General features: G+C 44.1%; 1 protein-coding gene across 1 annotated transcript in view; it reads right to left on the reverse strand.

Annotated features, from left to right (window-relative positions):
• LZTS2 (leucine zipper tumor suppressor 2) overlaps positions 1-12,605 on the reverse strand; it is a 69,387-nt gene extending 56,782 nt beyond the window's left edge. Inside the window, exon 1 of the mRNA XM_075257510.1 lies at positions 12,527-12,605. The gene's annotated coding sequence lies outside the window, so the exon portion shown is untranslated. The remainder of the gene's footprint in view (positions 1-12,526) is intronic.
• Between the last annotated feature and the right edge of the window lie 11,029 nt (positions 12,606-23,634).

Here is a 23,634-nt window from a genome sequence, read left to right on the forward strand (position 1 = left end):
TCAGAAGGAATAACTGTTGTCCGAGTGCCCATTTGACCAAGAGGTATCCAAATTTAGAAAACCTCAGACTCCCCCTCGGCCATCTACGCTAAGGAGTTAATAATTAGTTTCTCCTTCCCCAGGGTAAAGCCTACATATCTATGGAGATAGAGGAGTCAACAACTGGAGACTGAAATGGGTGGCCGCAGGTATTATATGCATGGCTGCAGCCTTTACTCACAAGATTGCCATACAAAAGCTGTAACTTCAAAGAGAGGAAGAGATGCAGGTGTTTAATATACAAACGAGACCTAATGTAACATGGAGTGTCAGCTTATTTCCCGGCCAAGGGGGAAACAATCAGCAGGGATCGTCTTTGTTTATTTTTTTTTAAAGAGAGCAGAACACTTTGCATAGCACAGCATGGTCGTCCTGAGGAGGGGGCTCGCACAGGACAAAGGTCTGTTATGTTGTATTAAGCCATAAGCAGGCACACCCTGTCCCTTACCCTCTACCCTCATCTAAAACAACGTCAACTGACCTTGGTCTGAAATACAAGAAGAAATAATCTGTCTAAAAAAGCAAAGCACATAGAAAGATTATGTGAAGTTCATAGTGAAGAGGCAAATAATGCAAGGGACGATTGATAACCTTATTAGAAAACTGAAATGGTTAATATTTATATGTTCTAATTTATAAGAAGAAACAGTGCCACTGTTGTATACTGGTGGCGCCTGGTATTGCATCTCATCCTTATTTAAATAAAAGCTTTGTGCCGAGCATGCATATGTTTAAAAAAATGGGCTGATGGGAGTAAGCAACTGCTTGACAGCACAAGCGGCAGCAAATCTTCCTGAGAAAAGAGGATCATCCAATAGCTTGATTCTTATCCACCCCAATATACATGGAGGTAGACTAATGAACATATAAGATATGTTGACCCATCCTGCTAAAACCAACATGGTAAGCTGCCAATGGTCTCTTGTATCGAAGACGATTTTCATATGTAAATTGAAGGCCATCTGTGGCTGAAATCTATGACGTCTGCAAGAAAACAGATCCCTGTAAGCCCTGAACCTTAGGCGATCTCACTGTTTGCTGCCTTGGTACTTGGTAACCTGGTCATTGAATTGAAAACAAGCTGCAGGGCTATACGGCCTCCAAATCCACCGTGCTCACATTACACGCCGCTCGCAACTGGCTCCTGATGTTGCTGATTTTCTGTTTTCCTAAAAACCTGTAACCCATTACTGGGAGTGAGGTGCCGCGCTACAAAGTCTCCTTTGTATTAAACTATACAGAAATAGAAAGCGGGATTTCCATGGTGTTCCAGGTTTAAGGCCCTGCACACACGTCAGAGGTGCAAAGCAACAGAAAAGAAGCAGGTGTTGGAAAATGTAGAAGGGGCCAAGCTATGGACGCATCTCCTCCAAGGCTGGAAAAGTCAATAGGATCCTCAGTTTCAACCTGGGGTATATCTAACATATGCACATATTGTATAATCTCAATGCTGAAAGTTTATATAGCATAGGCAGTGAAGCCGCGGGCAAACAGGGCCATATTACTATGATGCAAGGAGTCTAAACTCGTATCTATGTTTGGACCAGGATTAGGGTCTGCATTGTCCTATGTGCATTAGAGTGCAGTATACCTAGGCCTCATGCACGTGACCGAGATATAGAAAATTAGATATAGATAGATTTAGTCTAAGTTCACATCTACTTGGGAGTGTGCCGCAGAAACCGCCAAAATAGGTACGGTGGACTTTTCTTTCCACCGATTTCTCTATAAAAATGGTGGACTCCATTATAGTCAATTGAAAGGTATCCGAGTACCTTCGCTCTGAGCATCGAAACTCCATCGGAAGAGCCGTCAAACTAGCCCACTACAGTATCCAGCCTAGAAATAGCTAAATAAATCATGTCAGCAAAGCTTTTTACTTAGGAACGAGTTTTCCATGACTAGAACATTGATGAATTATCCTTAAAACAGGTTATCAATATCAGATTGATGGCAGTCCAGCGGTGACATCATGTTTACTGGTCACATGGGCTTACCGCAGCTATGTTTCATTAAAATGAATGGGACTGAGCTGCAATCCCAGTCATTGCCACTATACAATGTACAGCGCTGTGCTTGGCAGCATTCAAATGCCACTGCGGTGTGAAACAGCTGATGAGTGGCGGTCCTGGAGGGCAGACTCAGACCGACCGGATACTGATTACCTATCCTAAAGATAGGTCGCCAGTATAACAGTCCCAGAAAACTCCTTTAATATCAGTTAACAATTAATAATTATCAATAACAGTAATTAAAAAAGCTCTACTTCAACCCAATTAATGAGCATGAAGCCCAAGTACGGAGGCTATTCTACTAAGTGTATCAAAATAAAAGTCAGATACTAGTAGACACAAATCTAACGTCCTTTCACTCGAATGGGACTGAGCTGCAATCAATGACGTAAATCCCAGCGAGTGCAATTACGGTAGTTCCTTGCACCACCATGTGAATGCAGTGACCTTCCCACAGGGCTAAATTTGGAGCAGTTTCTGTTTGTCTGGTCTAGTTTTATGCTTAATAAATATCCCACAGCACTGGCATCCTGAATTCTTATAATACATACAGACTCCTGCTGTATAAGGATCGGTGCACTGTATACTGAGAACGACGGGATCAGGTGCACTGAGAAGCCCAATGACTTCAATGTAAATGAACCTCCTGTAGGACTGGTCCTGCCAGACTGGCCGGATCTGTACAGGGCTAATAATCTACTATTGTCATCTGCTACAAGGTGGAACCTCCCAGTTTATTCACCGATACATAAATATGAGGCTCCTATGAACAAACACATTCCTCAGACCAGGTTCACATGGAGCAGGAAAAGCTAAAGTACATATCCATCATTTATATTATCTCCAAGATTGCAAACAGTCTTGTATATTGGGTTGCGAAGGTGGACATCGCCTTTATATCAGGGACACACAGGCACCATATGCGGCCATAATTCCATTCTATATGGCCCTAACCATCAGGATATAGAAACCCTTGTCCAGGTCTCTTAGTCTAAAGGATATGCTATATAGGTCTAGGAGTCCCTTACGCTACAACGGGACTTTGTGTTCACCAGGTCACTGGCATGTGCTGCTCCTTTCCTCTAACGCAGGGCAGGTGGCTATTTCCTATGGCTGTGGTGCAGGATCATTATGCTGACTGTGGGTCATAACTGAGCATGTGCGTCCACCAAAGCTTGACTCATTAGGTGGATGTGCACACTGCTACACGCTATAAGCACCAAATGGCGCCATAATATGTACATAAATATCCTAACTATTCACTGGAAATGGCAAATATAGCATTTTTATGATTTATCCAATAACTAGGATACTCAACCCCTCACCAGATGATGGAAACTAAACGGTATATTTTATTTCACGCTGGCATAGCGTTATATATATTCTTCTGATCACTTCTCTGTATGTGACATTTTTGAGTGACTGACAGAAATGTGATATCAGATTAGTCAGGCATTAAATGCAGAGTAAGCAGTTCCCGCGCTGCCAGCTGTCACTTGCTCATGAGCATCATGAATGTGAGAGTCGCTGATCATCACAGCTCAACGCGCTCATTGCTCGATCTGCATTAAAGCTACACAGCCGGGTGAAGGAGCATTAAGAGGTTAATTTAGTAAGCGTAGAGCTGGACAAGATAACCAGAATGACCTACCCTACGGGGAAGAAAACCAACAAGGATGGAACTGGCTGTCTGGGGATACTTTAAGGTCCCCTGCACTTAGATACACAGTGTTGGACCCAAATCTGGTAGGGGGACCTCTTATCAAAGACAGACGTGGCAGGTGTCTACTATAAAGCATCAGATTATTAAAAGAGGGAATCAAGAAAAACAGGAACTTCTAAGTTTTCCCATTTGGCTTCCAGTGAAGACAACGCTTGTGCGTGTTGGGGATGAGCACCTGTATGGCAGCCACTAACGCCCCTACTCCCAATCCCAATGGCATACTTCATCTGATCAGCGCCATTACCCTGAGCATTTTGGTGCTTTGTTCATCCAAGTCTGTTCAGCCATTCCAAAGATATAAACCTTGATAGTGTCGATACATTAGGATATACCAGCCAAGTGGGCGGTAACACTGCATGTGACATACAGAACACTGAGATAAGTGTTACCGCCCACTTGGCTAGAAGACCCAAACTGCATTAACCCTGAAAGGGCTTATAGATTTGGAATGGCTGAACAGTCAAAAAGTACCAAGTTGCTCAGGGTGACAGCACCGATCAGATGATGTATGTCATTGGATTTTCAGACCTGGTGACAGGTTCTATTTAAAGGCTTCCGTACAGGTGACTTTATGTCAAACAAGTCGGTAATTGAATATAATTGTGCCATTTTTATGGGATATATTATTGTACGCTCACATTAAGTCTCACACAATGATCATTCCGTAGTGCTGTCAAATAAAGGTTTACAGAGTCACAATGTGACAGACTCACCTCTACAAGGCGACACTCACACCATTTGACTCATTCATAGGCTTTAACCTTGATCCATAAGACATATAGGAAAACAAATAGCTGCGACCAGGATGTATAATGCAGAGGGAGTTCCGCCCAAGACAGATTTACCACACTATTAGCACAGCCCAGCTTCCTTATACAGAGGTCTTTAGACCTACTCTTCTATAAGGTGGACTCTATACATCACATACTTATTAGCCAAGTGTACATTCGCTATCACTCCTGATCCCCCATTAGTGTGGCCGAGCCTGCAGGTATTCTGAGAAACCCATTGCCAGACTCCTCTGATCCCAGCTTCTCTCTCCAAGAACTAAAGGATTCAAGGGTTAAAATCCGACTGCGAGATCCTTATCTACTCGACCTCTCAGAAATCGGGAGGCCCCCATAGGCATTAGTTGGTCAGCCTCTTCCATGGATTCAAAATATGAGAACGCTCACCACTTTAGACCAGACTTGCTTCCCAAGGTGCTCGCAATACAAAACAAAGATTTGGTAGTAATTGAAACAAACAAACTTTATTGATACAAGTACAACAAATGTAACGGAACGTGAACCTGTTTTAAGGTTTAAAGTGGAGAGTTCCGATAACGTGACTTTAGTTTCCGGAACAGCTATGAGTAAGGGATCTTAAAATCCCGAAACGCGTCAGCTACTGCGGTTTTTAATCACGTTTTTTTTCTTTCTTCCTCACGATGTTCTGTTTCCATTTTGTTTTGTTTGCCTCCTGTGGCGGTTTTTAACGTCTGATGAATTAAAAGTTAAATTTTAAGCACACCCAAGTGCTGCGGATCCTTATATCTTCACTGGAAACGTATCTTGAATCTATGGGTTTGGTAGTCAATCATGTGTATGGCCAATCGATATATTCAGACATTGCGGTTCAGATAAGTCTGCCTTGGTTGGCTTCTAGGAAGCTACTTGGTCATCTTCTTTACTGTTGGTATAACAACTGCTGTGCTTGAAATATCTTTGGTGACTCCCCTCCAGTCATTATGGGCCCTAAGGCATATAATGACGCAAGCCAGGCCTGCGTGATGTCACCAAGTAGGCCCGAAGCCTTCCGGAGCCCAGGAGAGGTGAATAACAGTGTTTATGTTCCCTCACCTCCCCTGGGCCTCCGATTATTGTACTTGGGAATCTGAAAAGACCTCCGAGTATAATGATAGCGGTGTTTGTGGGGTTCGCGGCCCGCAGCCTTACTTACCCAGCCCGACTCCTGACCACAGCTGCCTCTGCAAAAGGGGAAGCGCCGGCAGTTGCGAGCAGAAGCCAGGATCGGTAAGCAAATAGCCCGTTACCTGCAGCGGTAGCAGCTGCCACCAGGCCCCCTAATGTCCTGGGCCATTTGGCAGCCCCGGTAGTTGCACCCCTATATGTCTCCCTGCAATCCTCTAATAGATGGAAAGATGAGACGTGAACAGATCCTTGCACTTATCTCTTCGCATACAGTGGCATACGTCACCCACTGACTCCCATGTGGTTTTGCAGCAGCGGGAGACACACGGAGGATGTTCTGATCCTTGAGATCCCATTGAAGTGCCTTTCAATAGTTAAGTACAAAGTACTTTGCATAGAGCAGCGCACACCTGTATCTACAGCCTTGTATATAACTTGGCATGGGGCGGTAGGTTACATAATCGCTATGTAAAGGCTGTGCTCATTGACTATATTTTATAGTCACACCCTGAGCTGTAACACTAGGGATCTGTAGTCAGGCCGAACCTTCCCAATAAAAAAAAATACATTCCTTATTATCCATTTATGGCTAGTACACTCATGTCCTTTACACGTCCTTCAGGATATCCATTCATTACAGGCATGGATCGCTCACGCCAACAGGTTAATGCCGTATATTAGACGAAATGGCTGTTCCAGATGTTAACATGTAAAATGACCTTTGCTGAACTATTCTAATATCTTAGGAAATTTATTACATAGAAATAAAATTATTTTTGGAATTGTTTCCTTTACAAGAGCGAGCGTGGCAAGAACAAGCTTGGAAGACGGTAGAGAATGCAAATTCCAGACTCAATTCTTAGCAACATAACTGCCGGATTTAGAAACGGGAAGGGATTTTTTTCCACGACATGGGGCAATTGGCATCGGCCTAATGGGTCGGGGGTTTTTTGCCTTCCTCTAGATCAACGCTGTAGGGTTATAGGTTGGACCAGTTGCTCAATGCAAAATCTGTCATGGGGGCCCTACCTACCTTGTGCCATTTAGAATAGTGGGATATGTGATGTGGCAGAGAGACCTTCAGGCCCCCTCAGGGTCTAAGGCCCAGTAGTGACTGCTACCACTGTACCCCCAAAATCTCTATGGGTACAGCGTTTGCACCACTCAGGGTAAAATCAGCTGCAAAGGTATGTGATAAATCTGCAATATCTAAATGTGGCTTAATGTGCCAAATCTGTTCCAGGACCAGACCCTGTTCCCAAAGAAAATGGCTGTATTGCACCCCTATGTGGGAGAGAGATCTTTGGCCCACTAGGTTCACTACATTTACTTGGTGCAAACTATGGATATTGAGGGGAGGGTCCAGCCAGTCCCAGAAAAAAAATATAATATAGACATATAATATGCACATATCATATACATGTAATATATATTTTCCGTATGACTTTGATCTAACACATTGGTGGCATATTGTCACAAGTATGGAGTAGCCAAATGGACTAGCAAAACACTTAACCAATGCCAGCAATGGAAAATAATGCCAGCCTGAAAGCATCTATATACATCAACATGGGACACGCCATTCTACGTTCATTGACGGACACATCACTCAGCTCTCCAATCTTAGAAAATATCCAATTTGCAAGGAAGCCAATTAAAGGACATTGCACGGACGTCTCCTGTATAAGGGCATAGTCGCCGAATAACCATAAAGTTCAGTGAACTCCATTCATCCCCTCTGTTCCATATAACATAGTGTAGAGAATACAGACATCTGTGCCAAGAAGCCGAAATCTACAGACAAAAAGACTGAACCTAGTGTACCATAATGCAGGAGTGTCAGCCAGTGCTCACCCAAGACCTATGACCTTTCCAAGGTCAGCAAAGAAAGGAAAATCCATATCATTAGGTCAGTAATGTTGAGTCAAGGATCAAAGAGAAGTAGCGCCATTCAGTCCGGTGTGAACCTACCTGATAGTCTATCAGCTACAGCCAAAATACCGTCTACAATGATCCAGAAAATGCAAGTGAAGATGTCAATACTGTGAAGATGGACACAATGTTCTCATGTCACAAGGCCATCTTATTCACGGTGATGGCAACCACCCTAAGGGGTTATCCAGACTGGTCCATGTTAATCACAGACTGTATACAAACCCATTGGGGCAAATTTACGTTTGCGACAAAATTTACAACACATTGATGATAGACTCCCCTTACCCTGAGGTTATTATAGCGAATAACAATAGCCTCAGGGTATAGCAAGTGACTAACAATTCAGTTGATGGATTTCTTTTATCTTTAGCCAGACCTACACCTTTCTCTCAAGGGATCAGCAAGTACCAGACTCTATTGCACATGATGATGAGATGTGATAGTGTGAACTAGCACCAAGGAGGTGACTATATAGTACACAAGTATACAGTGTGTATTTGAGGATACTAATACTCTACGGAGCATCACAAATCTAAAGACTCAGCAACGAATAAAGAGAGATAGGAAACCATCTCGTAGCCCGGCCCCGGGCAATGGCCTCTCCTAATGGCTTTATTACGGACCTTAAAAGCATTTCAAATAGGAGTTGCCAATAGCAGTGAAGTTGCATTTCCAGCTAAGAATACGCTTCAGTCAGATAACAAGCCAGGGGACATTCGGGGACAAAGTGGATTATACAGACCCTCGGGTTATAGGGCTGCAATAAAATAAATCTATATGGATCTTGGTAAGTGCTGAATTAAAGAGAACCGTTCACCACCTCCATCAACTGGAGCTTAGACACTAGGGGCTCCGAAAGACGGCCAAATGAGTTACCCTCTGCCGGTCATTTAACCCTTAAGTACCATCATGGTGTCTATCATAATGATATGTGTATGATAGTGGTGTATGATAGACACCATGATAGTACTTAAGGCACAACATGGGACCACCAAAGGATCCTCTGGCTACAACCAATGCCCTTTTGTCCGAACGTCAATACAGCCTTAGCCTAAAACTCCATGGATGGATTTAGCATGGCAACATGGTTCTCTATTATGCATCCCTAGGTGCTGTATATGTTGTCTGTAATATGGCAAACCTTAGAGGATACTATATTTTTTCTTCTTCCATTTAGAATACGAGGCACACCGAGGTATAGTAAGGTCACATAGCATGACATATAACAGATCCATAATGTAGCTAGAGACTTCATAGCAATAAATCACAGTCACATGATGGAGATTACACAAATATCTTCCTCCTCCTCTTCCCGTTATAAACTACAAGCAGCTGCAGGTAAACAAAATCCAGGACTCTGCAAATGTTACCAGTGCTTATGGCCATGTACCCCTAATAGGCAAAAATGCAAGACTAACAGATGAATATAATTCTACTATGCCTAGGCCCACATTACATACATGTAGTGACAATGTTACAATGTAGTTAGTGTGATACGTTATTGTATCAGTCCTCAGCCACTATTTTTATTTGCCCTGTACCCTGGGACAGCATTCATCAAACCTATCTATAACCCTTCCCCTGATACAGATCAGAGTCTTTTGATCCCTATAGACCTGCAGATATAAGTCTGTATACTTTTTCTTTTTGCATTTGATGTTTTGTTCTTTTCTTTTTGTACTTGATGGACTCACAAAGACAAAAACTTGATACGTATCCTGCACGGAGATAGATGAAGTGAAACCTCACTGATTGCATGAATTAAAATTCATGGGGTACAATGGAAGACCACTTATGTCTATCAAGGCAAGCTGGTCCTTTATAGTACTACGGCTAAACCCACATTCAGACGACTTGGTCCGGATTTAGCAATGATCATCATTCCGGGATAGGACTCCTAGCAGTATAGTTATCTATGATAATCCCGTCCTCCCAGCAATTTACTGTCCTGTACCATAACACTATGGGGCAGTATGTTGCACGGAGGCAGGGACTCCTAATATCATAGGCCCGGTTCACATCTGCGTTCGGAATTCCGTTCGGGGAGTCCACATGGGGAACCCCCCTGAATGGAATACAGACTGCATTAAAAAGCGGTGAGCAATGAAAGCACACGGACTCCATAGACTATAATGGGGATTGTGTATTTTCCGCAAGAATCACCCGGAAAGAAAAATGCTGCTTGCAGGACTTTTCTCTCTGCATGATTTGTGCGGACACCATGCAGAAAACACACGGACCCCATAATAGTCTATGGGGTCAGTGTGGTTTCTTAGCTAACTTCTTTTTAATGTATTCGGTATTCCATTGGGATCCCCAAGCAGACTACCCGAATGGAATACCGAACGCAGATGTGAACCAGGCCATAGATAACTACAATTGCTAGTCGTTCCTCTCCCAGTAAGGTGTTCAAGACGGTAAATCCGGCCAACACACGGACCATAAACAGTCTGAAGCGACAGAGGATATTTACCATGTCCAAAACTGTGCAGAATACATTGGCACTACATAATGAAGGATATTATTATTACACAGACTGGCCATGTTACTTTGTATACATTTCTATCCTTTGTTCCTCCCTTAAGTTCCATAAATAGTATCTAAGTAATAAACATTGGTTCACATTGAGGAACCCAACCAGCTTCATAGACACAGCCTACTCTGCAGAACACGGCCATGAGCCTGTAGGTGACAGCAGACCTTTACCATGTACACAGTAAAGGGCACACACTACAGATGTAACGACACTAGTGTCACGTTGTCATTGCACACATTATGGTCACCTATTCAAGTGGCTGAAATTTTCCGATGGAGGAAACACTGATTCAAAGAAAAATCCTAATGACTGACTCCGCATTGATCTGCATGAAACATTTATGGCTTATTGCAGGGGTCAGCAGACTGAAACCACAATCCCCAGCATGCATACTCGCTCTGCGGTTCTGGGAACTCCCAAACAAGTGAATGAAGCATGCTAAGAGTTGTAGTCACAGCAGCCGGACGGCCAAAGGTTGCTGACCCCTGGTTTATTGCTAAGGAAGACTTTTTTACATGCTTCTTATTGAGGGTTTTACATAACGTACCCAGGGGTTCTGGATTGGTTCCGACCCCAGGTCATCTGATCAGAACTAGCACCCCTAAGTTGTATTGCTTAGGCGCCATCTTTAGTTTACCTACCAGTGTAGAAGATTAAGCATCCCATGCATAATAATAGGTATAGGCACTTGAGAAAGGGCTTTTTGCGTGTGCCCGAAACGCGTTGTGATTTTTACAATAAAAAGTTACGGGTATTGCGTCCACCTGTTCTTCATCCTTTGACCAGAGAGTACAGTCCACCCTCTCCCTGTGTTGGGTATAACACTTCAAGGGACAAGGAGGGAGGAGGGACAGCGTCCCAGGGGCCGATCACATCACCTGGGGTCTGAACCAGTTGCTGGATCCCTAGGTGCAGCATCTTAGGCTGAGGCCCCACATTGCAGAAACGCAGCTTCTTTTGTTGCAGATTTTGTTGAGTTTTTTTTTTTAGTAAAAGCCAGAAATGGATTGAGCAAAAGATAGAAATATAAAAGCTTCCTATATATTTCGCATTCCTTTTGTAGCCATTCTTGGCTTTGGCTGAACAACAAAAAAAAGCTGCGTTTCCGCAATGTGGGGTCCTAGCCTTAAAAAACATATGCATAAGTACTTAAAGAAGAACTCCCTGGCAACCCCTTTAAGAAAAGGTCACATTGAACATGAAGTCTGATCTGCAGGCAGCCTATTACAGAGCAGGAGCAGCAGATGATACAGGTTTATGGTAAAATATTCAGTATAACTTAATGACTATGCTTAGGAGTCCAGTGGGCGGACCTTCTCAGTGATTGACTGATATGGTTGCATGCATGCTTATAAAGGAACGGCTACCAATTACTGTGTAGGACCGCCCCCTGGACTCCTAAGGGATTTCAATCAATACAACGTACATAGTTTATGGGAAAAGATTCGGTAGATCAATATACTCCGCTTCAGCTCTATAGGGTTTGTCATGGCTAGAACTGACCCATTGTACTCCATGACCCCATACACATTCAGCGTAAGGGTCGTGAGCCTGGGGCAAAACTGACAACAGGTCCTATTCCTGTCCTAGCTCATAATTGAAATGTGGAAGTCACGGATATGATCCCTACATGTACAAGATGCCAGTAGGCGGATAACGTTTTTAGGACGCCATCTTCCCTTCTTAAACCCCAAGATCACAGCGAAAAATACCAATATATCATTTTTGGATAGTCAAAGCAGATTTGTGTTAGATCTTCCCAATAAATCCCCCAATTATTGTTCCGACTACAAAATTGTCGCCAATTCTGCGGGCGTTCTCGGCCACTTCCATACACATCACGTATTCCTATCATTCTGCACACTCAGCACTAAACTCTCAAGGCTCCCAGACACACACAGATCCCAAACTTTGTAAATTACAGGCTCCGGGACTCGTCTCAGGCCACAACACGCTGTCCTACACTATACAGGAATTACAAGCGGTTTCTGCAATTTGCAACATCATTACATTTCACACCAGGGGGGGGGGGGTTAGAATTAGGAAAAAAGTATCATAAGACATAGGATAGTCTAATGCAATAGGTATCCTATACGCAGCTGCTGCAGAATCTCTTGCCAAACAAAGATGATCCAATTCTAAACAGATTCAATGATTCTAATTGTAATAGGTACAGCTGCTGCAGAACCTCTTCCAAGGCAAAGATCATCCAAACTAAGCTCTGTTGTGTTTCAGAAGAGGAACAGGGCACTTTAAATATAACCCCCCTCCCCCTGCCTGTGTCCAGCTGCAGCTCATATGCAATTCATTAGAGAGTCCAGGAAGAAAGTACTACAAGACCCAGCATGGTATGGAGTAAAAGGCTTACTGTATAGGAGGGCACGGCCGTATAGTCCGGGATAATCCAGTAATCTCCAGCACAGAGCCCCAGGAGCTGACACTCTATCCCGGTCTGCTGGATGTTAGTACTGCTGGGACAGTCACATCCCCCTGACTCCTCCCCTAGGCCACGCCTCTCCCCAATAGCTGGAGCTTAAGCCACGCCCCCTCCACGAACTACTCCGGACTGGCAGAGCGAAGGGGCCGCGGCAGGGCGGGAGCGACGGCCGACTACAAGTGTCTGCACCTCACCTCAGACTAGTCATTACAGCGACTGACCTGAGGGGGCGCTACGGTGTATTCCTGGCCATGACTGCTAACCCAACAATGTAACTAGCTAGACTTTCTTCATGCATTTTTTTGTTTAAAAACCGAGTGTTTTGCAGGTGTTTTGCAATTTTTCAACAAATATTATACAGACTGGGTTGTGTGAAGGGAAAACATGTAGTCTATGTATGTAAAAGTGAAGAAAATGGCAATAAGGTTGGTGCTTCACGTTGCGAAAATGCACCATTTTGGCAGAAACATTGCAGCAAAAACGCTGCTGTATACATTACCTGCAAAGTGGATGGGATTCCTGCTAAGGCTATCTATGGCAGAAAAAAATCCACCGCGGAAAAGCCGCACTGCGTTCACACCGAGTTTTTTGGTCAGGAATCCGCCTCAAAATCCTCCTCCCAAAAAACGCCTCACCATACAGTCCTATGGAATCCGCTCCCCCGAAGCGACGTGTCCGTTCTTCAGGTGTTTTTCGCTTGAAAAATTCAATGCAAATCAATGGGAGGCTGAAAAACAGCTACCGCTTTTTTCTGAGGCGTTTCCTGAGGCGTTTTTGACTTGCATTGATTTTTTCAGGTGGAAAACGCTTCAGGAAACGCCTAAAACGCCTCAGGAATTTTCCTGACAAAAAACTCTGTGTGAACACAGCCTTAGGGCCCGTGTCAGAGTCAGCGCTTCAAAACAGAATCCCATTGACTTCAATGGGTTCCGTCTTACGCGTGCTACACATTGAACTCAATAGGAGGCTTTTTAACCCATTGATTTCAATGTGTTAGCGCGTTAAACAGAACCCATTGCAGTCAACCCCGCACTAAAGCGCTGCTGGAACGCATCGCATTTCTTCCCGCAGCGCTTTGAAGAGAAAGTTCACAGAGGTTTCCTCCGCTGACTTTGTTACCATTATATTTACAGGAAAGCCACCGGCGTTTCCGTAGATATAATGAACATGCTGCGATTTCCAAAACCAGCGCAGTTTGCTATAACTCGCTACGTGTGGCCTTAGCCTCAATATACAAAATGCGACAAATTCATCAGTCACAAATTCTTAATGAATTGTTGAATTTAGCCAATTTCTCAGCGCTGCGCCCACTATAACGTGTGACCTCAACGATCACTGGTCAGTGGTTGTACGACTGCTGCAATCCTAAAAAATCCCCATAGTGGGGTTGCCTGATCCGTTTTATTTAACCCTGTATGCCTAGGGTATATGGCAGATATCTGTGTCTGTAAGGGCTCGTTCACATCTGCGTTGCCCTCTCCATACTTGAGGTTTCCGTTTCCTGCCTAAAACAGAGGCAGGAGACGGAAACCTGCAGGAGACTTTCTCACCCATTCATTTGAATGGGTGAGAAAGCTGTGCGGCGGTGAGCGTTTTGCGCTCTCCGCCGCGAAACCGGGTTTTATAATCCGGACACAGAGTCGGACATGCAGTACTCTGTGTCCGGATAAAAAAATCCGGTTTCGCGGCGGAGAGCCTAAAACGCTCACCGTTCTGCCATGCAGAAGACGGAAACCACAGAATGGAAAGAAGAACGCAGGTGTGAACCTAGCGTAAAATCCATCCCATACAGCAGAATAGAGATGTTTCTGCGGATGAATCAGACAAATGCTGACGTGTGTGAATATAAGCTTAGTCTCCCACCATTAAACAGTCACCTTTAGTCCAGGAACAGGTAAGTGGGCGCAGGGGTCGTGTGTGATAGCGCTCACTAAAATTACAGATTACCTGAAGCGATCTGTACATAAATGTGACACATAGGGGGTGCCATACAATACATTGGGATAAATTGTTGGGTTTATTTATTTATTTATTTTTTTAACACTTAAGTTTTTACAGTAGTTGTAGGAGTTCATTAGACCATTGTGCATGTGATAAAACTGGCCTAATGCTGGGGCCCCACGTGCCAGAAACGGTGCGATTTGCCGCCGTGGGAAAAATCAGCGGTATACAGTACCGGCACAGCAAATGGGATTCATGTGAATCCCATGCCCACTTTGCAGTTAAAACCGCAGGATGGACACGCTGCGATTTCCAAAACTGGTGCGGTTTCGGAGATCGCAGCATGTCAATTATATCTATGGAAACGCCGGCGGCTTCCCCATAGATATAATTGCAACAGAATGTCCAGGGAGGAAAACTCTGCGAACTCTCTGTTTAAAGTGCTGTGGTAAGAATCGCAATGCGTTCCCGCTGTGGTTTTTCCTGCAGCGCTTTATTGCTGCAGATCGTCCTGTGGGACTTTAGCCTAAAGGTGTTTTTCCACAAAGTAAGTGATCCCCTATTGTTAGGGGTACAGAGGATGTAAGTCCCTGGTCCTGATCACTGGGGATCTGTGACTAAAAGGCCGGGTTCACACGGAGTATTGTGGCTCGTCATTTGGTACGTACACGCCGCGGGATCTTTTGCGGGCCGTATACACTCCCATTGTTTTCAATGGGAGCCGGTACCGTATACGTGGCGCTATTTTGCGGCCGCCGCAAAATCACGGCCGCAAAATAGCGTCGCGTGTACGGTACCGGCTCCCATTGAAAACAATGGGAGCGTATACGGCCCGCAAAAGATCCCGCGGTGTGTACGTACCAAATGACAAGCCACAATACTCCGTGTGAACCCGGCCTAAGGCCCCACCTTGCAGAACCGCAGCATTTTCAGCAAAACCCCACTTTTTTACAGTACTAGCAAAGTGAATGAGATTCTGACTAATTCCATCCACATACACGCTGGCCTTTTTCCTATTGATTTAATAAGTGAAGAAAAACTGGAGAGAAAAACGCTGTGGAAAAAATGTGTTTTCTTAGCCCGAGGTAGTAAAGGTATTGCATAAAAATCAGTTTTTTTCTGCACAATAATATAGATATATGAATGCGCACATAAAATTCAAACTGTCTATGGACAGAAATCACTGACGTGACTGAGGCTGACATTAGTTTCTGACCTGGACTTTATGGTTTACAGATTTGTCGCTTGACTTGCAGTCCATCTAATCGTTGTCAAACTGAAAACCTCCAACGCCGCAGATCGCCTTTTCGACAGGTAAATTTTCCTTTTTGACTGTCTACCATCTTTAGTGAATGGCCGGCTTGATGTTTTGAACAATTCTGGACAGAAAACTTCATTTTTAGTTCAAATATCAAACCCAAACTATCTTCCATTGATCTGTCCTAAGGATTGGTCATCAATTAATAAGCCTGGAAACCCCCTTTAAGTGAAAATGGTTGGAAATTTAGGTTAATTTGCAAATGTCTCATTTAATGTTAGTAAATACAATTGCACCAAAATTCAGCAGGGTTGATGGTATCGCTGGTCACAATGCAGCCCTGTTCACTAGGGTGGCCTCAAGTATCCTCTATTTTTTGTCTTGTTAGTTTTGTCACATGACGTATCTGACATGTCGATGGTGAGATAGGACAAACCCTTAACAACATTAGTTGGCCGTCAGCTCTATCATTGACCCACATTTTGCAATCCAACATCCCTGCCAAAAAAGCGTCTCAGCAAATAATTTGGTAACCGTGCCAGATTGACATAATATACTGGTACATTTCATCCTGTGCCCCGCTGAACAAGGAAAATCCAGCGTAATATTCGTCACCTGCATACCCTGGCGAAACCTCCATCTAGTGCCAAAGAGTTTCAGGAACATTAGGCTCAAGCCAGTGGTGACGGTATGTTTGCGTGCTTCTAGTTTGGGACCTTTAGGTAGTAAATATCTATTTTATAGCACACAGTAGCTACCTCTCCTTTTTCCCCCCCAAAAAAAATTCATCTCATTCCCCCCTGGGGCTAGGGGTGCTGTATACACAGTCTCTACATGTACGAGGTGAAATATAACAGTCTAAAAATCCCTTATAAAATAACAGCCCTCACATTTCTGGATGACGTCCTCCCCGCCATTATACAAGCCCTGCTATTCAGGTCCAGCTGTAATTTTATACAAGGATCTGCTCATCTTATATAAAACGTTCTGGCCTTTTTATAGGAGTGGATTCATCATAAGTCAGCGTATAAAAAAATGCAGCAATACATTAAATGGGACACAGAGCTGATGTCCAAAGCATCTTACAGGCAGCATTACGTAACCAGCAAGAGGCAGACAGCCTGCATGAGCGAGAGATACAGGCGGCTGGATTATCTGCTATTACATTACTAAAGATTAAATGGTCTCTGGATGGCAGGACGAGTGCAGAGAATTCTAGAAATAACCCAGGCCATAGAAACTATTACAGTTCTGTCTATCTAAGATCTATCAATGCATCAGTATCAGAGATATTGTCAATTGTTAGCTTGGCACTGAAAGGAGTAAAAGGCTTATTTTACTGGACTAGGGATGATATCAGACATGGCTACAAACAAAACTTAAAGGGATTGTCTGGCGCCATGTAAAATTTTCATTCTGATACCCCATCCACACAATAGGTTATCAGTATGTGATGTGTTGAAGTCTGACGCCCGGAGTCTGCACAGATCAGCTGTTGTTGCAGCCTGCAGTTGCCAGTAACTGCTAGTGGATAGGCTTGCAACACTGCTCCTGTCCAAGTAACAAGCAAGGCGCAGCAACCCTGTCCACTGCAAAGCACTGGTTCCAGAGAAATGCAGCGATGCAGATATTACTAGCAGCTTTTGGCACTCAGAGGCTGCTACAACAGCTGATCTGTGCAGGATCCGAATATCAGACCCCCACAGATCACATACTAATAACCTATCCTGTGGTCTTATGATGGGACGATTGTTATAGAAACCGGCTCCTGGCGAACCCACTTTGTGTTTTCAAACGCATTGAACATTGTATATACACTATGTGATCAAAAGTATCCAGACACCCCCAAAAACATACATTTTTCATATTTGGTGCATTGTGCTGCCACCTACTGCCAGGTACTCCATATCAACGACCTCAGTAGACATTAGACATCGTAAGAGAGCAGAATGGGGCACTCCGCAAAACTCACGGACTTCGAACGTGGTCAGGTGATTGGGTCCCACACATCACGCAGGTCAATGCCAAAACGACGCCTTGCTTGGTGTAAGGAGCGTAAACATTGGACGATTGAACGGTGAAAAAACGTTGTGTGGAGTGACGAGTCACGGTACACAATGTGGCAATCCGATGGCAGGGTGTGGGTATGGCGAATGCCCAGTGAACGTCATCTGTCAGCGTGTGTAGTGCCAACAGTAAAATTCGGAGGCAGTGGTGTTATGGTGTGGTTGTGTTTTTCATGGAGGGGGCTTGCACCCCTTGTTGTTTTGTGTGGCACTATCACAGCACAGGCCTACATTGATGTTTTTAAACACCTTCTTGCTTCCCACTATTGAAGAGCAATTCGGGGATAGCGATTGCATTTCAACACGATGGAGCACCTGTTCATACTGCGCGGCCTGTGGCGGAGTGGTTACACCACAATAACATCTCTGTAATGGACTGGCCTGCACAGAGTCCTGACTTGAATCCTATAGAACACCTTTGTGATGTTTTGGAACGTCGACTTTGTGCCAGGCCTCACCGACCTACATCCATACCTCTCCTCAGTGCAGCACTTCGGGAAGAATGGGCTGCCATTCCCCAAGAAACCTTCCAGCACCTGATTGAACGTCTGCCTGCGAGAGTGGAAGCTGTCATCAAGGCTAAGGGTGGGCCAACACCATATTGTATCCAGCATTACCCATGGAGGGCGCCACCAACTTGTAAGTCATTTTCAGCCAGGTGTCCGGATACTTTTGATCACATAGTGTATCTCTGAAGCCCCCAGGTCATCCTCCTGAATAGGGGAGACCGATGTTTTTTTGCTACAAATTCTGTGTCTAGAGCACTGACACTAAACAACTTTCTTGTGATACCTGCAACATATGGGTATTATAGCATTTGGTTGACCAGGAACAAATTCTGCAGTAGTGGAACTGCAGATGCACGGGATCTTATCTGCCAGGGGTTTATCACGACTCAGTAATTGATGACCTACCTCCTCTATTCCCTTGCCTGGGACTGAAGCCTGGTTCACATCTGCGTTTGGGGATTGCGCTTCACTTGCGGAGAGAAAACCGCTACAAGCAGCACTATTCTCTCTTTATTTTTCACTCAAAAACTGAGCATAGAACACCCAGACCCCGTTATAGTCAAATTTTGTGACAGGACTCTCCATGCAAAATCTGCTGCAAAAATGTTTTGCTCCCATCCACTTTAATGGTAGGTTTGGGTGGAATCCATCTAAACATGGAGCAGGATACTTATTATTTCCACCAGCTGGAGGAGAGGGAGCATCTGCCATCATCTCATTGACGTGAACCATAGACATTGTGCGTCAGATTCTGGATGAACCTAGCCATACAGTGTCTATTATTTGGCCCTTATGTACCAGATCCCAGAGGACACCTCTACTATTTGATTCATGTTTCTATATTGTTTGTTTTATATCTTTATGTTTTGTTTCTTTAAAATAATATTATTGCTTGTTACCTTGTAATATTTAGTCAGTGACAGGATGTGGATAGTTACAAGTCAGTGTAGTAATAGGGAAGGACTATCGATGTAGGATGAGGTACACTGTAAAAGTAATAGATCACCGCTGTTACATTCCTCCACCTAGATGAGTCAATTTTATGTTTTTGGGTTTTTTGTATATACTCGAGTATAAGCCGAATTTTTAAGCACAGTTTTTGTGCTGAAAAAGCCCCCCTCGGCTTATACTTGAGTCAGGCAAAAGAAAAAAAAAATTTTTATTTTTTTTTTGGAGGGGGGGGGGGGGGTCTATGACCAGCCACAATAGTAATGTATAGAATCTCCCATACTATAGTGAAAAAAAAGCTTTAAAAAAATATAATAAAAAAATAAAGTTCTAAATCCCTCTTTTCCCTAGAATACATATAAAAGTAGAAAATGACTGTGAAACACTTACACATTAGGTATCCCTGTGTCTGAGAGTGCCCGGTCTACTGAATATAGGGGATCTGCCGTGCTCCTCTTCCGTCGGGAAGGGGTTAATAGGAGCACTGCAGATACCCTATATACAGCCAGGCTGAATTCCAAGTGGGGGAAAAAAATCCCAGTCCTCAAGCTCAGGGAAGGGGCAGACAGACAACCAAAACACCCCCTCCCCTTTCCCAGCACCCAGCAACTACTGCACCCAAAAACTCCGACCATTTTAATTTTTGAAAAATTACCAGTAGCTGCTGCATTCCCCCCCCCCCCCCCCCCCTAGGCTTATACTTGAGTCAATAAGTTTTCCCAGTTTTTTGTGGCAAAATTAGGGGCCTCGGCTTATATTCGGGTCGGCTTATACTCGAATATATACGGTATTATTCCTTTATTTGCTTTTTGTTGTGCTTTCAACGGGAATATGAGATAACCCAGTCATTTCTAAAGCTATGTTACTCAAGGTTCACACCTGGATTCGTATTTCTGTTCAGGGCGTCCACTTTGGGGACCATCCCCTCTGATGGAAACCTAATCTGCTTAAAAAAGCGGTTACAGGCAGAAATTGTGCACCCCATAGACTATAATGAAGTTCGCCGGGTTTCCTCCTGTTTCCAGTTCCAAGTAAGATGAGTTGTACTAGACGAAGACTGTGGCATGTCGCTGGAAGCCTGTGGTGCTGCACAGGTCCTGAGTCTGACTCCCCCTTGGATCCCCCCACCATTAATTACACTAGCCTCACACAGACAAACACTATGCACATGTCACATACACTATGCCTGCCTCTTTGGGTCCTCTGTCCCTTTTGTGCCACCCATATGTTTTCGTTCCCTTGTCTCCAGTCTCCCCCTGTTTTGTAAAGTTGCGTCTTTGCTGCTGGACGCTAAGGGTACTCCACACATCCGGTAAATCTGCAGTGTACTACAATACCAGCAAAGTAGATAAATCTATAAGAAATCTCATACACGTTATAGAAAAATAATCTGCAATGTGGGTTTTAAACCAGCTCCGTGTCAATTTATACCGTGGGTTTTTGCCATGGACTGCATCCTTTGCAAAGAATGACATTGGAGGAAAATAAGCATCAATTACTTTAGGAATATTACGGCGGTCTTTATAACCCCTGAGCTGGCGGAGCATGCACCTCAGTCATGACAAGGCGCACATCTCCACTTAAGTAAGACAAACCACTGCCAGGTTGTTCACCTGAAGGGAAATTCTCATAGCGGACATCCACGTCCCACATCATTTACATCAGCTTTCCAGCATACAAGGCTTTATAAATCTGTACCTGTGTTTGGTATAGACTTATACATACTTTGTATCACTATACTCATACTGACCATAGAACATAGATAACGTTGTGTGACAAAAATTATAATGCGAACAAACGATTCTGGAATGAGTTAGTAAAAGAATTTTTTTACACACCACAATATGGAGCTGCTGAAAATTGCAACTTAGTCTGCAAAAAATGAGCTCTCAACAGGAAAAATGAAGTTATAACTCTTAGAAAAATGATGAGAATATTTCTTAGACATTGTTTAGCACTATATGGTCGGAAAATGTTTGCTCTTAGTCTAAATGTTCTGTATAGGGGCCATTATTTACTTAGACATACTAGGCCGGTCTAATATATGAGATTTTAAGGGGGGGAGATGGAATAAGTAGATGGACTAGGAATTGCACAGAACTGAGGAAATACTCAGCAGATGTTTGTAGGCTCAGGCTACCAGAGGCCTTGGTGCAAAATGTGGATGGGATTGGCTGTGTATAGTGGTCCAAGGTATTATTCCCAGCAATTTTGATGCTTGATACAGTTTAAGTGGTCGTCTAATAGAATATGGATGCACAACATGGTAAATAGAAATCAGCTCTATGTATTTTAGATCACTTAAAGGTAGCCTTAATGCCCTTCTTATAAATTATTCAAGAAATTGAGCTTAACTTTTTATTTCCAGCGACGTGCAGTTTTCATTCTCCACAGAAGAGAACACCATAGGCGAAATTGATATCTGTAGGCAGGGCAGTTTTAACACATTGGTGGGCCCAGTGCAAAGGTTTCATAAATGGGACCCCCATCACCACCTCTTAGGGTCCATTCACACGGAGGAAAATGATGAGGAATTTAGTGTGGAATTCCAGCTAGCAGAAAAAGGAACCCATTGAAATCAATTGAATTGGTATTCGATCGAATATCAGGCTGTTCGAGGTATTTGATTCCAATCGAATACCACGCAGCAAAAGCACTAAAAATTCGTATCCCCTCCCACCTTCCCTGGCGCTTTTTTTTGCACCAATAACTGTGCAAGGGAGGTGGGATAGGAAGTAGGAAAACGTAGGCATAAAAAAAAAATCGGAAAAAGTAATTGGTTGGCTAAATCAGGTGACCTCCACTTTATACGAATGGTGGATTTCAGATTCGGTTCATATGAGACTGTGAACTAGACAGGGATAGATGTACTGGCAGGGTTAGCTAGGAATTAGCTTTATTTAGGTAGGAATCTTACTCAAACTGCTCTTTGGGGCTCTATATACCCTCCTTGCCAGCCCGAGATACATGCAAGAGTACGGTAAATGCATTCCTATGGGAAAAAGTCAGCTCCCACATACCGCAAGCTGCCAGCGATCCCGACTAGCATATGGTGTGCTGCCATGATGTGCTTGCATTGAACTTACTCTCGCATTTTGCTCTGGCTGGCAAGGTCTCATCACTTTCAAACTTCACCTGCAAGCACATCTCGTGGCAGCCCATTATATGCTAGTCGGGATCCCTGGAAGCTTGCGTTATGCAGGAGCTGCCTTTTTCTCATAGGAATGCATTGACCAGCGTTGATTGGCCAAATGCCATACAGTGTACAGCATTGGCCAATCAACGCTGGTTCTGCCGGAGGCTTGTCTGTGAGGAGGTGAAGTCTAAGATCAGTCAACAGCAGTCTCCATTGTGGTCCGATCTCAGGTGTAGCCGAGTTGAGCGCACAGCTCTACTACATCTCAGATGTAGCAGAGTTGAGCGCATAGCTCTACTACATCTCAGGCGTAGCAGAGCTGGGCGCTCAACTCTGCTACATCTGAGATGTAGTAAAGCTGTGCGCTCAACTCTGCTAAACCTGAGATGTAGCAGAGCTGTGCGCTGAACTCTGCTACATCTGAAATGTAGTAGAGCTGTGCACTCAACTCTGCTATACCTGAGATCAGACCACAATGGAGACTGCTGTGGACCAATCTTAGACTCCGCCTCCTCCGGCAGAACCAGCGTTGATTGGCCGAATGCTGTACACTGTATAGCATTTGGCCATTCAACCCTGGTCAATGCATTCCTATGGGAAAAAGTCAGCTCCTACTGTGCGCTCAACTCTGCTATACCTGAGATATAGCATAGCTGTGCGCTGAACTCTGCTACATCTGAGATCGGATCACAATGGAGACTGCTGTGGACCGATCTTAGACTCCGCCTCCTCTGGCAGAACCAGCGTTGATTGACCGAATGCTGTACACTGTATGGCATTCGGTCAATCAACACTGGTCAATACATTCCTATGGGAAAAAGTCAGCTCCCGCATTATTAGTGGCGTAATACTATGACTTGGGCACCCCCAGGCATGCTTCCCCTGCTGTCCCTGTTGCATTCCAGAGGTGTCATTTCCTGAGATGTCATAGTGGACTTGGTGACTCTCCTGAGTCGACTAGTGGTTTCCCCTGAAACAAAGCTTTTTTCCCCATAGACTATAATGGGATTTGATATTCGTTTGAATAGTCGAATATTGAGGGGCTATTCGAAACGAATATCGAATATTTCACTGTTCGCTCATCTCTACGCCTCAGTGGTCCATCACACTATAAAATACCCCTGTAGAGGCATCAGACATTAACAGGCACCTCCCTCGTGGTCCCTAATACATTAAGCTGT

The sequence above is a fragment of the Leptodactylus fuscus genome, chromosome 10 (assembly GCF_031893055.1).
Source record: "Leptodactylus fuscus isolate aLepFus1 chromosome 10, aLepFus1.hap2, whole genome shotgun sequence".
Lineage (NCBI taxonomy): Eukaryota > Metazoa > Chordata > Amphibia > Anura > Leptodactylidae > Leptodactylus > Leptodactylus fuscus.